The 14,172-nt window shown below is 47.8% G+C and overlaps 1 long non-coding RNA gene across 1 annotated transcript in view; it reads right to left on the reverse strand.

Annotated features, from left to right (window-relative positions):
- LOC146870626 (uncharacterized) overlaps window positions 1-14,172 on the reverse strand; it is a 68,981-nt gene that overhangs the window by 9,635 nt on the left and 45,174 nt on the right. Inside the window, exon 3 of the long non-coding RNA XR_014978760.1 lies at window positions 5,328-5,462. This is a non-coding gene — a long non-coding RNA (uncharacterized LOC146870626). The remainder of the gene's footprint in view (window positions 1-5,327; window positions 5,463-14,172) is intronic.

Raw genomic sequence — 14,172 nt, forward strand, 5'->3', positions numbered from 1 at the left:
GTTCATGATGTGGACACCGGGGACAGCCCGCCGGTGAGACACCGAGCCTACCGGGTTCCTGACCGGGTCCGGTCCTGCATTCAAGCGGAAGTCTCGAAGATGTTGACCCTGGGGGTGATCGAGCCCTCTGACAGTCCCTGGGCCAGCCCCGTGGTCCTGGTCCCGAAGGCAGCGGCCCCCGGTGTCGCCCCCGAGCTCCGATTCTGCGTGGACTACCGGGGGCTCAATGACGTTACCCGAGCCGATGCCCACCCCATTCCACGAGCCGACGAACTCATTGACCGACTAGGGGCAGCCCGGTTCCTCAGCACATTCGACCTCACCTGCGGATACTGGCAGATTGCGCTCACCGAAGGGGCCAAAGAGCGGTCCGCTTTCTCCACCCCCGATGGGCACTACCGCTTCCGCGTAATGCCCTTCGGGATGAAAAATGCCCCGGCCACTTTCCAGCGACTGGTGAATAGAGTCCTGGCCGGGCTAGAACAGTTCAGCGCAGCATACCTGGACGACATCGCTGTCTTCAGTTCAGAGTGGAGTGAGCACCTCCAGCACCTCCGAAGGGTGCTAATCGCCCTGCGCCAGGCAGGCCTCACAGTAAAAGCCAGCAAGTGCCAGATCGGGCAAGGATCCGTGTTCTACTTGGGGCACCAGGTCGGGAGTGGCCAGGTCGCCCCGCTACAGCCAAAGATCGACGCCATCCTGGCCTGGGAACCACCCATCACCCAGACGGAGGTCCGAGCCTTCCTGGGACTCACGGGCTACTACCGAAGATTCATTCGGGGGTATGGCAGCCTTGTCGGCCCTCTCACAGAACTCACGTCTAAAAAACAGCCAAAGAAAGTGCAGTGGACGGCTGCCTGCCAGGAAGCTTTCGATGCCCTAAAAAGGGCCATGTGTACTGCCCCCGTCCTCCGGGCTCCCGACTACGCCAAGGAGTTCATAGTCCAAACCGATGCCTCCGAGCATGGCATTGGGGCCGTCCTGTCCCAAGTAAATGACCAAGGCCTAGACCAGCCCGTCGCCTTCCTCAGTCGGCGGCTGTTGCCCCGAGAACAAAGATGGAGCACCATAGAGCGCGAAGCCTTTGCCGTGGTCTGGGCACTCAAAAAGCTACGACCCTACCTGTTTGGCACCCATTTCAGAGTCCAAACTGACCATCGGCCCTTACGTTGGCTCATGCAGATGCGAGGAGAAAACCCCAAGCTACTGCGGTGGTCAATCTCCCTCCAGGGGATGGATTTCACCGTGGAACACCGCCCTGGTACGGACCACGCCAATGCTGACGGCCTCTCCCGGTTCTTCCGCCTCAGCGAAGAGAACCCCCCAAGCTGATGGGCAGTTCTCTCCGGCTTTCAGCTGGGGGGGACGCGTGTTGGACCCGGCCTCGTAGAATGCCCTCCGTGCCCCCGCACCACAGAAACCTGGCACCTACAGCCCAAGCCCCCGGCCCGGCCGAACCTCCCCACCAGGACACCCGCACCGACCCGGACATCTCCGTCCCTGGTCTCTCCCCTTTCGGCCACCCCGGGCCCGCGTGCCCACTTCATGCACCAAGATGGCCGCCCGGCCCCAGCGCGACCCGGGCATAGAGGCGCCACTCCGGCTGGAGGACATCACGCTCCCAGGGGATGAGAGAGGGAGGAGCAGTTTCTATCGCACCTCTGAACTCCCCCGGGACGATGGGTTTCGATCGGCCCTCCGGCCTCCCTGAGGGCTGGCTCCACGCCTGCTGGGTGTCTGGGACTCCTCCCGACCCGGCCCTGAAAGGATCAAAAGACTATAGCAGGAAATCCCGACAAGCGACCCCCAGGTGACAAGACCCCTGCCTGCACAGACTCCGGACATCAAAGAGGGGTCGAACTATAACAAGGGGTGCTCTGGGGCTGTCCGGCAGATTCGACGCTGGAACAACGAGAGCCTGCTGACGTGGTCGCGGCTCCTGGAACTGGAACTCACCTGAGCCCTGCTGAGTGACTCGCGGCTCCCTGAAGATCGTAAGACCTCCGAACGTGTACCTGAGCCCTGCTGAGTGACTCGCGGCTCCCTGAAGATCGTAAGACCTCCGAACTTGTACCTGAGCCCTGCTGAGTGACTCGCGGCTCCCCCAGACTCTCACGGTCCCGCCGGACCCCACCTCCGACCACGTATCCCCCAGCTCGAGGATTGTGAGCTGTGCGCCGGGTACGTCCCTGCTTTGAACCGTTACCAGAGACAGTCCCGCTACCCCCTACCTTTCCGAGACTCTTGAGCCCATGCTCACCTTGTACATATTTGCAGTGATACCTGTTTGATAAAGCTTGTTCTGAGAATACCCAGTGTGGTCCTTCTGTGTCGTGTGGTGCCAGAAGTACGATCCTAGTTGCGAGAATCCTCCCCCTGGGGAATCTCCCGCCAGTGCCCGGCTACGATACTTTGAGGGTGGGTCTCAGGGTAGTCAGGACCCCCTTTCCGGGCTCCTCTGAGGTCGCCGTCTAACAACGACGCTCTACAAGAAGAATCCTGGCCCTTTGATGTTCCACTACCTTTGGAAGACTGAAGAATCTCTCTTGGAGTCAAGGGGTGACTCCCCTGCTTGGCAGGCACCAAAAACTTGAATCAACAGTCGCAAATGTTCCCACTCCCGCCAGAGTCCGAAGTCCCTGCAGCCCTGAAAGTAGATTTTCTGACTTCTCGACAGCCATTATGAGTCTCCAGCAGAGCTGAGGTGAGTGGACCCCACGAGTGATGAGGAACAGCAATACCCGGGTACCGTGCACTATTGTCGAGTGCAACCCCTTCACAACATTCTACGAACTTGTGCATTGGACCATGTGTGGTCCAAGCCTCCAGCAGGATTTCCATAAAAAATCAGAGGCCTACCTTGTCCTGAGTGACCGTGGGCTCCTGTGAAGCAAATCCTCATGAGGCATCTTCGCAATCCCTTGCCGGCTGGCTTGTGGGTCCCCTGAAGACTTTCTCATCAAACCAAAGGACTCCCCTGGTTGCTCCAGGCCTGCCCTGACTTACCCTTGCTGGGTGAGTCCCTCAGACCTTGCTGGCCTGCACCGCTGACTTTCTTCAATTTCCACATGACTTGCTGTTGCCAAGGCTTGTTGGCTCCAATCCGGTTGTTGACACCTCAGTAAGCTGCAGACTTTGTGGAAGACTCTCAATCCAGCTCCTGGTTGTCGTCGACACCTCCTGGACCTCGTGGCTGAAGAGTCAAAACAGCCTTGATCACCTGAAATCACCCATCTTCCGTGGGCATCCATCTTCCTGCCCCCGGGTCACTGGCAAGTGACTGTGAACACTGTCCCTTCTGCTTTCAGGTCTTCTTCATCTTGAATCCAGCCTTGGATTCCACCGGACATTTCTCCAGTCTTCACAAGCAGCAAAACTTCTTCGGCTTCCATTGAAAACGACGACGCGAGCCGTCACCAAAAGACACCTATGCACCCGGCTTCCCTGGGTGAGGTAACTCGTGCACTCCGGTGCTCCTCTGGGTGTTGGCCCTCGAACTACTTACCTCCTAATTGGCTTGCTTGTAGACTCTCTAGAAGTACCCTTAAACATTAAAAATCCAACTGCGACTTGCTCCGTTGAAATCAATAGGGAACCCGCAGCTGTATTCTCACACTGCACGCGTCTCCCGTGGGTCCTTTACTTACCTGCCTTGGGTGGATTAGTGAGCCCCAGCGATTCTACAGGCCGTAGCCCTTGTCCCCTTGCAAGTCGACTTTCCTAAACCTCTTTGTTAGTATATGGTCTGGTACGCCGCTAGGGCCCCAGCCATATTTGTGCTTAACTTATTGTGAAACGTTGATATTTGCATATGTTCCTGACTTCTAATCTCATAAAGAGATTAGTAGAGTGTGTCTAGTAATAAATACATATATATTTGATATATATACCTGTGTGGTGTCCTTTCATTTGGTAATTCAAGAGATTATGAGGTAAAACAAGCTGCTTTACATTCCTCTGAGACTTAGCCTGAAGGCTGCTCTTCACAGCTACCAATAGGATACCTTTCTTTAAAAGGTTGTCTTAAACCTATCTACCAGAAGAGTCGAATTGGACTGGTGCAAGGTGGCCACTATAACTAGTGACCAGCATATGCCAGGCCAACTTCTCACACCGGCTGTGTCGGGCCGGCCAAACAGTCATGTGCACTTAGAATGCTCTCCACCCAGGCTGCATTACAGCCTGGGTGGAGAACATGTCCAGGCCCACAGGCTCCATCTGAGCAGTGAACTACGACACTCAGACCAATTACAATGCTGCATTGCAGCGTTGTGTTTGTCTCATGGGAGCCTGGCTGCTTCCTGTTCGGCCGATGAGGAGCAGAGACGATGTGGGAGACAGCGGCGAGGAGGTAAGTGTCTTTTTCTTTTTTTTTACACCCCCCTTACACCCTCGCCCCCAGCCCTGCCACCCCAGATCCGTGCCAGCTGCCACTGGCTGTCAGATATTGAGATGGTTTTTCAGCGAGTGATCGACAAGAGTGTGAATCTGTAAGACTTTTTCCCACCCTTTCTATCACCATCTTCAACACTGTAATGCATCAAATCAGAAACTGAAGAGGAGATCATTATCTGGAAATAAAAAATTGCAGAGGGTGTAAAACACCATTGCCCTAACATTCAAATGGTCTCCCACCACAACACCATCATGAATAATGTGTGGCAGAAGACAAGCGAGGTGGGCGCCGATAAAGGAATGAGGAAAGACAGGGCTGCAAACCTTGCAGAAAGTGAAATGGGAGGTTAGTATGCACGAAATGCGATTTGAATCGGCTGAGCTAGCTTTACGGAGGCATCTGATGCCTTGTGAGAATGACAGTTAAGTTGCAATAAAGCTAACTACGAGACATGGTAAGAATGTTATATCTGTTAATCCTTTTGCGCTCCAGTTAATATAGTTTATGAATGATCATTGCATTTTACCACTACCACTTAACATCTTGGGCCACCATTTTGGTACCTCTTGAAGTTCCATTATTTCTCTAGGTCTCTTCTAAAGAACCAATTTTGTGATATCACTGTCATCTTGATTAAAATTGTACTATATACACAAAATCATATCTGTAGCTTCTATCCCCTGAATGTATACGCTCTGTGTACAAATGACCCAAATCCTATTTCTCAGAATCTTGGTAAGAGTGAACATTTCATTGATTAATAATTAAATTGTTTATCTTATGTTTCTGAGCATCAAAGGCTAGGAGCCCAGCAGATATGAGCTACATAAGCTTGTAGTGGAATTTAGCCTTCAGTAGATGGTCGGTTTGGTTAAATTATATCCCAACACTTTAAGTCTGCCTGTTTTCCACCCCTACACCATTATCTTACCCTGAAGGAAGATGTTCTAGGGCTGAAGCGTCTCCGGGCACTGCCACTTCCGGTGACACTAGGAGAAGTGGCCCCAGAGCAATCTGATCCTCCAGGACTGGAACTCGAGCGTTGCACTTCTCTCATCGTAGTGACCTGAAAAAATAGAACAATGTGAGACTTTCCAACATTTTGCTAGGCGACAATTGAAATACAGAGATATCCCGAAATGTAATTGACAAAATGAATGTTCAGATAGTTCTTACAGCACTTACAGTTGTAACCAAAAATGAGTACTCGCTATTTCCTTTCCCAATTAAATACAGAACATATTACCAAACATAAGCATTTACAGAGTTTTCCCAGTGTAGATTTTTTTGGTAAGAAATTCTGAGCAATATCGCTGCCTGAGTTTTAGCCAACATAAATGTTGCTTGTGAATTAGTTCTAAGCAGACGTTTGCCTTGTTTTCTTTTCATCCAGGACGATTATTTGTCAAATCAAACCTCCAGTTTCTATTTTTGAAAAATGCAAGCAGCAATATATTCCTTTCCACGATAAATTTCCCCAAATACAGTTTTTCCTGGAAAACAATATAATTGTAGTAATTAGGTGAAAATCTTAAAAATTAAATGATTTTACAAAAATGTGAATCATAAAAAATAGAATATTCTATATTTCTCACAAAACAAAAACGAACAAACAAACTGTATATTATAATTTGAATCACTACTTTGGCTGATATAGTGAAGGACGCATAGACACGACTTGGAAAATACACACAAATACATATTTAGAAGGATAATAGATACCAACGTAACTACAGAGTGGCTCAGTGGAGATAGTGTTACAGGTTTTTTAGTCCTTTGGCGGAGTGCAACATTTTACAGAACAGTTAATAAAGTTCCAAGGGAAATGCCCAAGGTTCATGAGGAACAAATGCTATGAGCAGTGCTTGTGCTTTTGGCAAGATGGCTGAGTTTTGTTGAAGATACTCCCGACAAAAGAGGTGACTAAAATCTGATATTGCAAGTGGGTAGAGATGGGATAGACCTCCAAGCCAGTGTGTTACAGTGTACCAAAGACGTGTGAAAGAAGAGTAAATAGTTGATATCCCACTAAATAGTGTAAAGAAGTATGAACACAAACACCTATTACTGTTTGATTACCCACATTTGGGGTAGAGGATTATGGCACAGATAAAGACATGCAATCGCTTGATGATGGCTTCTCTGGAGTGTGTGTTTATAGATGAGAAACAGGAAGAGGCGCTTTTATTTGCCATCGTGCAACCATCATACAAACAGCCAATGTGACTCAGCACAGATGAAAGAATTTGGTATTCCTATAGATCCAGCAGAGAATAAAAGGGCAAGAGCCCGTCTCTTGAGATAGATAAAATTCAAAATTCACCTGGCTTGAGAAACCTGTTAAGGTAGAAGTATAACATGTGCAACAAATCCATTTCCATAAATAGGATCACCAGTCCAACAGCAGCTCAGCCTCCAACTGAAGCCACACCCCCCAGCATTCCACCAGCCCCAGCATGTCAGATTGCTATCTCACTGATGACCACTAGAATGTAATGGTTGCTCAGCAACTGAGCCAAAGGGTCAATATGAATAGCCATGAGTACAAACCACAACACATCTTCCCCCATATAATGCATAAAACAAAATTCATAGTTAATAATGACTGGGGGAAAAAATGAATGAATGAAGTTCAAATACATAACATGGCATAACACAATTGCAAGGAAATATTGCATGTCCTGAACACTTTACGACATAGCATAATCACTATGCAAGACTGGACGGAGCCTCAATTTCTTGGTGAAATGACCACCATCTGGATTTTGACCTTGCTCATCCACACAACCTGATTGATCAAGAAGACCCAACCCATGCAAAGTTCTGTTGGCTCTCTGACTACAATCATTCCACTTAACTAACCTGGACATCCTCCACATATCTCCAGAATTAAAGTGCACCACATTTTTCTTCCCTTCCACAATCACAAATGTCCCTTTCTTAAGAACCCCGGCTTCCGGACCAGCACCTTTTCTCCCACACTCCAACTCTTGTCCCAAACCTCATTCCTGACATCAAACCTGGCCTTGTAATTCTCTTGATGAGCTACCCTCTTAGCTTTGAGACTTTCTTTAAGTAAGGGTTTCACAACATACCTCTCTTTCATCTCACCAAGACTCAACCTTAACAGTGCAGGGTTCAACTTATCATGTGGCTTCCTGCCTCTCAGGACAGAAAAGGGTGAGAGCAAGGTCACACAATTAGGCGTATTGCGGTGAGCCCACCAAGTCTCCCTAAGCATACACTTGAGAGAAGTCCTAGTCTGTGAAGCTTTCTGAGCACAACTCTTCATTATTTTGTTCATAATCTCTGCCAGGCCATTGGCCTACGGTGAATATAACGCTTGTAATGTTTGATAGATAATTCCTTAAGAAAGGAACACATCTCATGGGATGCCAAATGCAACCCATTGTCGGTGATAAGGCACTTGGGTACCTTCTCTGGAGAATTCCTCAGAGAGAACTTCTATCACTGTCCTCGTGTTAACAAAAGGTACACACTTAGGTGCCGATTACGATCCTGGAAAAACCGGGTACGAACCGTCGGTCGGAGCGTTTTCTCCGTCCGACTCGTACCTGGTCGTAAAACTATACAAACATGGAAGTACGATTCGCACGGAAACACCATTTCCGTACGAATCGTAAAAAACACCGTCCGACGAAAATATACATACGAATGTGATCCGGGAATGCCCCGACGTGACGTCGGGACGCTGTCAGGCAGCGTTTCACGACCCAGGAAGTACGATTCGAACCGACAGCAGTCCGGACGGCAATATTTTTACGGCACCCAAAAAGTGCCGGACAAGCGAAGTACGCCGCAAAACGACCAGAATAGGGGGCCCGGTACGCGCCGTACCCCCCCCAGCCCCCGTGAGTACACGCTGAACCCCCCCCAGCCCCTGTGAGTACGCACCGAACCCCCCGTGTATGTACACCCCTGTACGTTCGAGTCGTACCCCACCCGTGTATGTACACCCCTGTACGTGTCGTACCCCCGTGTATGTACACCCGTGTACCGTGTATACACGGGGGGTTCGACACGTACAGGGGTGTACATACACGGGGGGTTCGACACGTACAGGGGTGTACATACACGGGGGGTTCGACACGTACAGGGGTGTACATACACGGGGGGTTCGGTGCGTACTCACAGGGGCTGGGGGGGTACGGCGCGTATGCGGGCACATGTCTCCATGGTTGCAATGGGAGTTCGGTGCGGACGGTGTTTTTTCCATACGGTTGTGACATCGGACGCACGGGATGGATCGTACTTGCGCGGTCGGACTTCACTTTTCACGTTTGTACGGTAAATCGTCCGGGGAGGTGTCAGACACATTTTCCGACCCGAGGACGTATGGGGAATTATTCCCAATGCGACTCAAATGGGCTTTTTACCATGCGAATCGTGATTGCCAGTTTGTACGGCACTTGTACGATTCGTACGGTAAAAAGACCGGATACGAGTCGGACGGGCAATTTTTTTACCGGATCGTGATCGGCACCCTAGTCACTACCCATTTCGAGGTGTAGTCAACCAGTAATAACACATAACCGAGCGAGGCACAAATAGGCAATTATCTAGAAGCAATTGAGTTTCCCTCACTCTCCCTGAAAGAGAGGGGCAAGTTAAACGAAGATTTAACCCTCGAGGAAGTGATGGAGGCTATAGGCCGGCAAAAGTCAGGGGAAACCCCGGGTTCTAACAGGCTGCCGGGGCAATTCTTTAAACTGAACAGCAGTCTGCTAGCCCCGTACTTACTAAATATGTTCTGAGTGTCGAAAGAGGAAGGGGTACTTCCAAATGATCTTTGAACAGCAACGGTGGTGGTGATACACAAAGCAGTGAAACCTTCAGGGGAGTGCGGGTCCTATCAACTCATATCACTGCTCAATTCAGAAACAAAGATACTGGCCACTATTCTGGCGATGCGCCTTCTGGCGGTCATTACCACCTCTGTTACACAGAGACCAATCTGGCTTTATGCCTAAGCAAGCCACACGTTTCAATTTACGAAGGCTCGCCAACTGGATGGATACGGTTAAGAACAGTGATAGCCCGCACTTGCTCCTCTCACTTGACGCCGAAAAGACATTCGATACAGTACATTGGCCATTCATGAGACACGCTGGCAAAATTTGGATTTGGTCCAGTATTTCTGGAATGGCGGACACTCCTTTATACTGCACCTAAGGCTAAAGTCTGAGTTAATGGGGCGACCTTGGCAAGCTCGCCTGTTCAGAGGGGCACTAGACAAGGATGTCCCTTGTACCGGTTACTGTTTCCCCCTGATACTGGAACCTCTGGCGTGAGTCGTTAGATCCCATCAGGGGCTGGGCGGTTTTATAGATGGGTCACAACTTTTAGAGGAGGAACGCATATCCCTGTATGCCGATGATATTTTATTATATGTTACAGACCTGGCCGAGACACTCCCAAAAATCTTACAAATATTTGAAGAATATGGCCGTAATGCAGGATATAGGATTAACTGGAGCAAGTCCGCTTTATACCCGGTGGGAGGCATCATAGAACCCCGGGATTACCCGAGATGCTTCGGATGTCTCCAGAGGGGTTCAATTAACTTGGACTCTATATCACCACTGACGTAGCAACCAGCTTAGCGCATAATATCAAACAAGTCCTCTTAAATTTTCAGAAAGATGTCAAGAGATGGAGGAAACTCCCTCTGACGATAATGGGTAGAGCCGCTATGTACAAGATGGTCACACTCCCCCAGTTACTTTATGTGTTAAAAAACACCTATTGTACAATACCAAAGACCATTTTTGCAACCCTCAACAACGAGCTACGTATACTTCTGTGGGATGGAGCGCATCCAAGAATAGCGCTGCAAACGCTGCTGCGGAACCCATACAATGGGGGCTTGGCCTACTATAGAGCAGCCCATCTCATTATAGTTAACGAATGGAACCACGTCGCAAGAGACCATCCCACATATGTACTGGAAAGACTCCAGTTCCGAGACCACAAACAACTACACTATATCTTTGGAGGCAAGGGTAGTAGTCGACTCTTACCGGCCACCCAGAGGGTGCTGGAAGCATGGAAAAGTGTTGAAAAGCAAATGAAGTGGGACATGAAACCTACGAGAGAGATCCCATTATAGGAAGGAATGAGATTATCTGAGATTGGAAAGCTGAGAGGCTTTAGACAGCGGGATGTGATAGGGATCTCCAAACTGGGAGACATCATAGAGAAAGGCACTCTGGCACCCTTCAGCAAACTTCAAGCTACATATCAGTTACATGACACCCAAACCTATGCCTATCTTAGATTGCGACATGCCTGGCAGGCAGAGGGACTGGATGCCGCGACGCTGCTGGAATATTCCCCCTTAGACGGCAGACTTTTGCAGGAGGAGATTCCTGCCAAGGCTATCTCGCTGACATACAGAACACTGATTAACAACATGCCCGACAAACTTGGTCCACTTAGAGCTAAATGGGAGCTCATCACAGGCCCAATGGAAGACATTGACTGGGAAGCTGCCCTTATGCATCCAAGCGAAGTGGCAATAAAACAAAGACTGTGCCTTATCCAATACAAAATCCGACACAGGACTTACTTTGACAGAGCCAGACTACACAACATGGGAAGAGCGGACACCCCGGAATGTCTTAGATGCCACACAGAACGCGGCACATTTATACACTCCCTGTGGGAGTGCAGCCTGATTAAAATATATTTCGGTCCAAGATACTGAGGGAATTTAACAACATACTGAAAGCTCAAATTGAGTTAGAAGCCAGGTATGTCCTATTGGGAATCCCAACAGAGGTAGACTTACAGCGTAACAAGCTCACGTTGGTCAATCTGGGTCTAGTGGTAGCTAAGAGGGATATAGCTTGGGGTATCCACTAACTCCCTACACTTAAGGAATGGAGAGCTTGCTTGGATCTATATATGGAAAAAATACCATATAAAGCAAGGGTATGCCCGCGAAAATTCCGAAAGATTTGGACTCCATGGATAGAATACTATGGCTTGGAAATGGGAGATGAGGAACAGGGACCAGATTTGATAACAGAGAGATCGGGGAGATTGTCTTGAAAATTATTGTTCCTGACTTACTGTTGATAGGTGTAGATAATTCATGTATGACCCTCATTAACTGTAAATGTATGAAAATTGACTCTAACTTTATGCTTTTTTTCGAGGAAATCAATGCTGTACTTTCTACCCTACACCAATTGATAATGTCTGACATCCAGTATGTATCGTGTATCCACGGTTTCTTTGTTTGTATGTTAAAAAAAAGTAATAACACATAACGTTTCTCATTACCCAGAAGTTCAAATGGTCCAGCAATGTCCAACCCCAACTTGGACCAAAGTTCGGCAGGGACCTCCACTGATGACAAAGGAATCGTATGTGTTTTCTTGCTTTTGTGACTGTTCGCACACTCCCAGCAATCTTTCACTACTTCCTCAATTTACCGATCCATACCTGTCCACCAATACCATTCACTGACCCTAGCCTTGGTTAAATTTCTGTCTAGATATCCTTCATGCTCTAAATTAATCAACTTGTTCCACAACCCGCAAGGCGGTATTACTTTTTGTCCTCGCAACAGCTTTTCTTCAATTAAACACAATTCATCTTTCAAATTCATGAAACACTTCAAAGAGTATGGCACATCTCTGTCAGCTTAACAATCCAATCCTTCAGTTCTTCCCAATCCTTTTCCTCCTAGCATGCCTGGGACCACTCGTCAGCATCAAACGCCGATTCGCACACCCATGCAACTTGTCCACTTCTCCACCATACTTATTTAAAGGCATCTTTGACAAACAAACAGCTGGTAGATGTTTCCAACCTTGCACATATTCCACTTTGACATTGAATTCAGTCAACCCTTCCATCCACCTCTTGATCCATGGACATAAGTTCTCAGCATCCCTACATGTGAAAATTTGGCACAACGGCCGATGGTCTGAACCAGCAAGAATAGGTATACCCCACAGGAAGAACTTGAAATGATGGATTGCCCAATACACAGCCAATGCTTCGCGATCCACAAGAGAATACCGATCTTCAGCACCACGGAGTAAACGAGAAGCAAACGCCACAATCTTCATCTCACCAACAACAATTTGAGATAAAACTGTCCCAAAACCACTTTTACTAGCATCTGTCGTCAACAACATTTTCTTTCATGCATCGAAGTGCCCAAGAGTAGGCATTTTTCCTATAATATTCTTGATGCTGTCAAAAGAAATAGCACACTCCTGCGACCACACAAACTTTTCATTCTTCTTCAATAATGATCTCAGGGTAAAGACTAACTAGCAAAATTGGGGACAAACTTTTGAACAAAACTCTGCTGGTCCCAGTAAAGATCATACTAGATATTTATCCACTGGTACAAGTGCCTTCACAACGCTCTCAGCCAAATCCAATTTGGGACTAATTACCTCCCCTGAAATTGTATGTCCAAGATAACTCACCGACGTTTCTTGAAACTTGCACTTCTCTTTCTTGATCACAAGTCCAGTGTTTTGCAAGCGAGTAAGAACTTCCCACAACTGCTTGTCATGCTCTTGTTCATCCTTACCTCTAAACCAAAATGTCATCCTGAAAAATAAGCCCTTTGTGTAATCCTTCTAATACCTTGTGCATGACTCTTTGAAGCAAGCAGCTGCGGAAGCCAATCCAAACGGCATGCAAATGAACCTGAATGCACCCACTGGTGTCACAAATGATGTAGGGTGCCTAGAATCCAGATGGAGCAAAACCTGGTGGTAAGCGGAGGACAGGTCCATTACAGTGATAAACTTTGCACCTTTTATTAGAGCTTAAGTCTCCGAAATGTTAGGTAAAGGTTGTCTGTCTACCCAGTTGTGCATATTAAGTTCCCTCAAGTCCACACACATCCTAACATTTTTCCCACCATCCTTGGGTGCCAAAACAATTGGAGCCAACCATTCCGAACACCCGATCTCCTCAATGACACTAGCTTCAAGTAGTCTCTTGATTTCTCGCTCCAAGGACTCCATCATTAAATTCGGCACCTTACTTACTTTACACACAAAAGGCTGGGCTCCGTGCTTTAAAACAATTATGTGCTCAAAATTTTTCAAAAAACCCAGTTTTTCGCTGAATACCATGGGAAATTGGGAACATATATCATCAGGTGATTAGTAAGTAGACAACAGCAACACTTTCTCATGAGTATTGGGATTCAATGTAATGCTCGTCCCTTTGGTGTCTCCACCCAAGCAAGTTATACCCTCTTTTAGCAACATAGACTTTCCCTACTGTTCCCTGTCGTTAAATTGTATCTTCATTACAGCGTACCCCACTACATCAATTTTCATTCCACCATACCCTACCGGATTAATATCAGGTGGAGACAACTCTATCTCTTCTGTGCCAAATAAGGTTTCCCAATTCTTATCACCCACAATTGTGTAAGGAAATCCAGAATCAGCCAAAACTGACACTTGTTTATCTCCAACCATAATATCACATTCTAATTTGTTACCATCAATTACTCCGTCTTCTTTTATACTCAACATAATCTTCCTTTTTCTTCCATACAATGCGCAACCTGACTCTTCGCACTGCGACACACGCAAGCATAGTGTCCCTTTTTCCCCGCAGTTGTTTGCACACTGCAAATCTTGCAAAACAACTTTGGCTGTTAGACAAATGTCCATCACAACCACACCTGAAACACTGCAAACCACCGGTAGTACGTCCAACATTCAGGTGCTCATTTCCAAACATTTTCTTGCGCATTTCACTATTGC

This window comes from Triturus cristatus, chromosome 1_1, assembly GCF_964204655.1.
Source record: "Triturus cristatus chromosome 1_1, aTriCri1.1, whole genome shotgun sequence".
Lineage (NCBI taxonomy): Eukaryota > Metazoa > Chordata > Amphibia > Caudata > Salamandridae > Triturus > Triturus cristatus.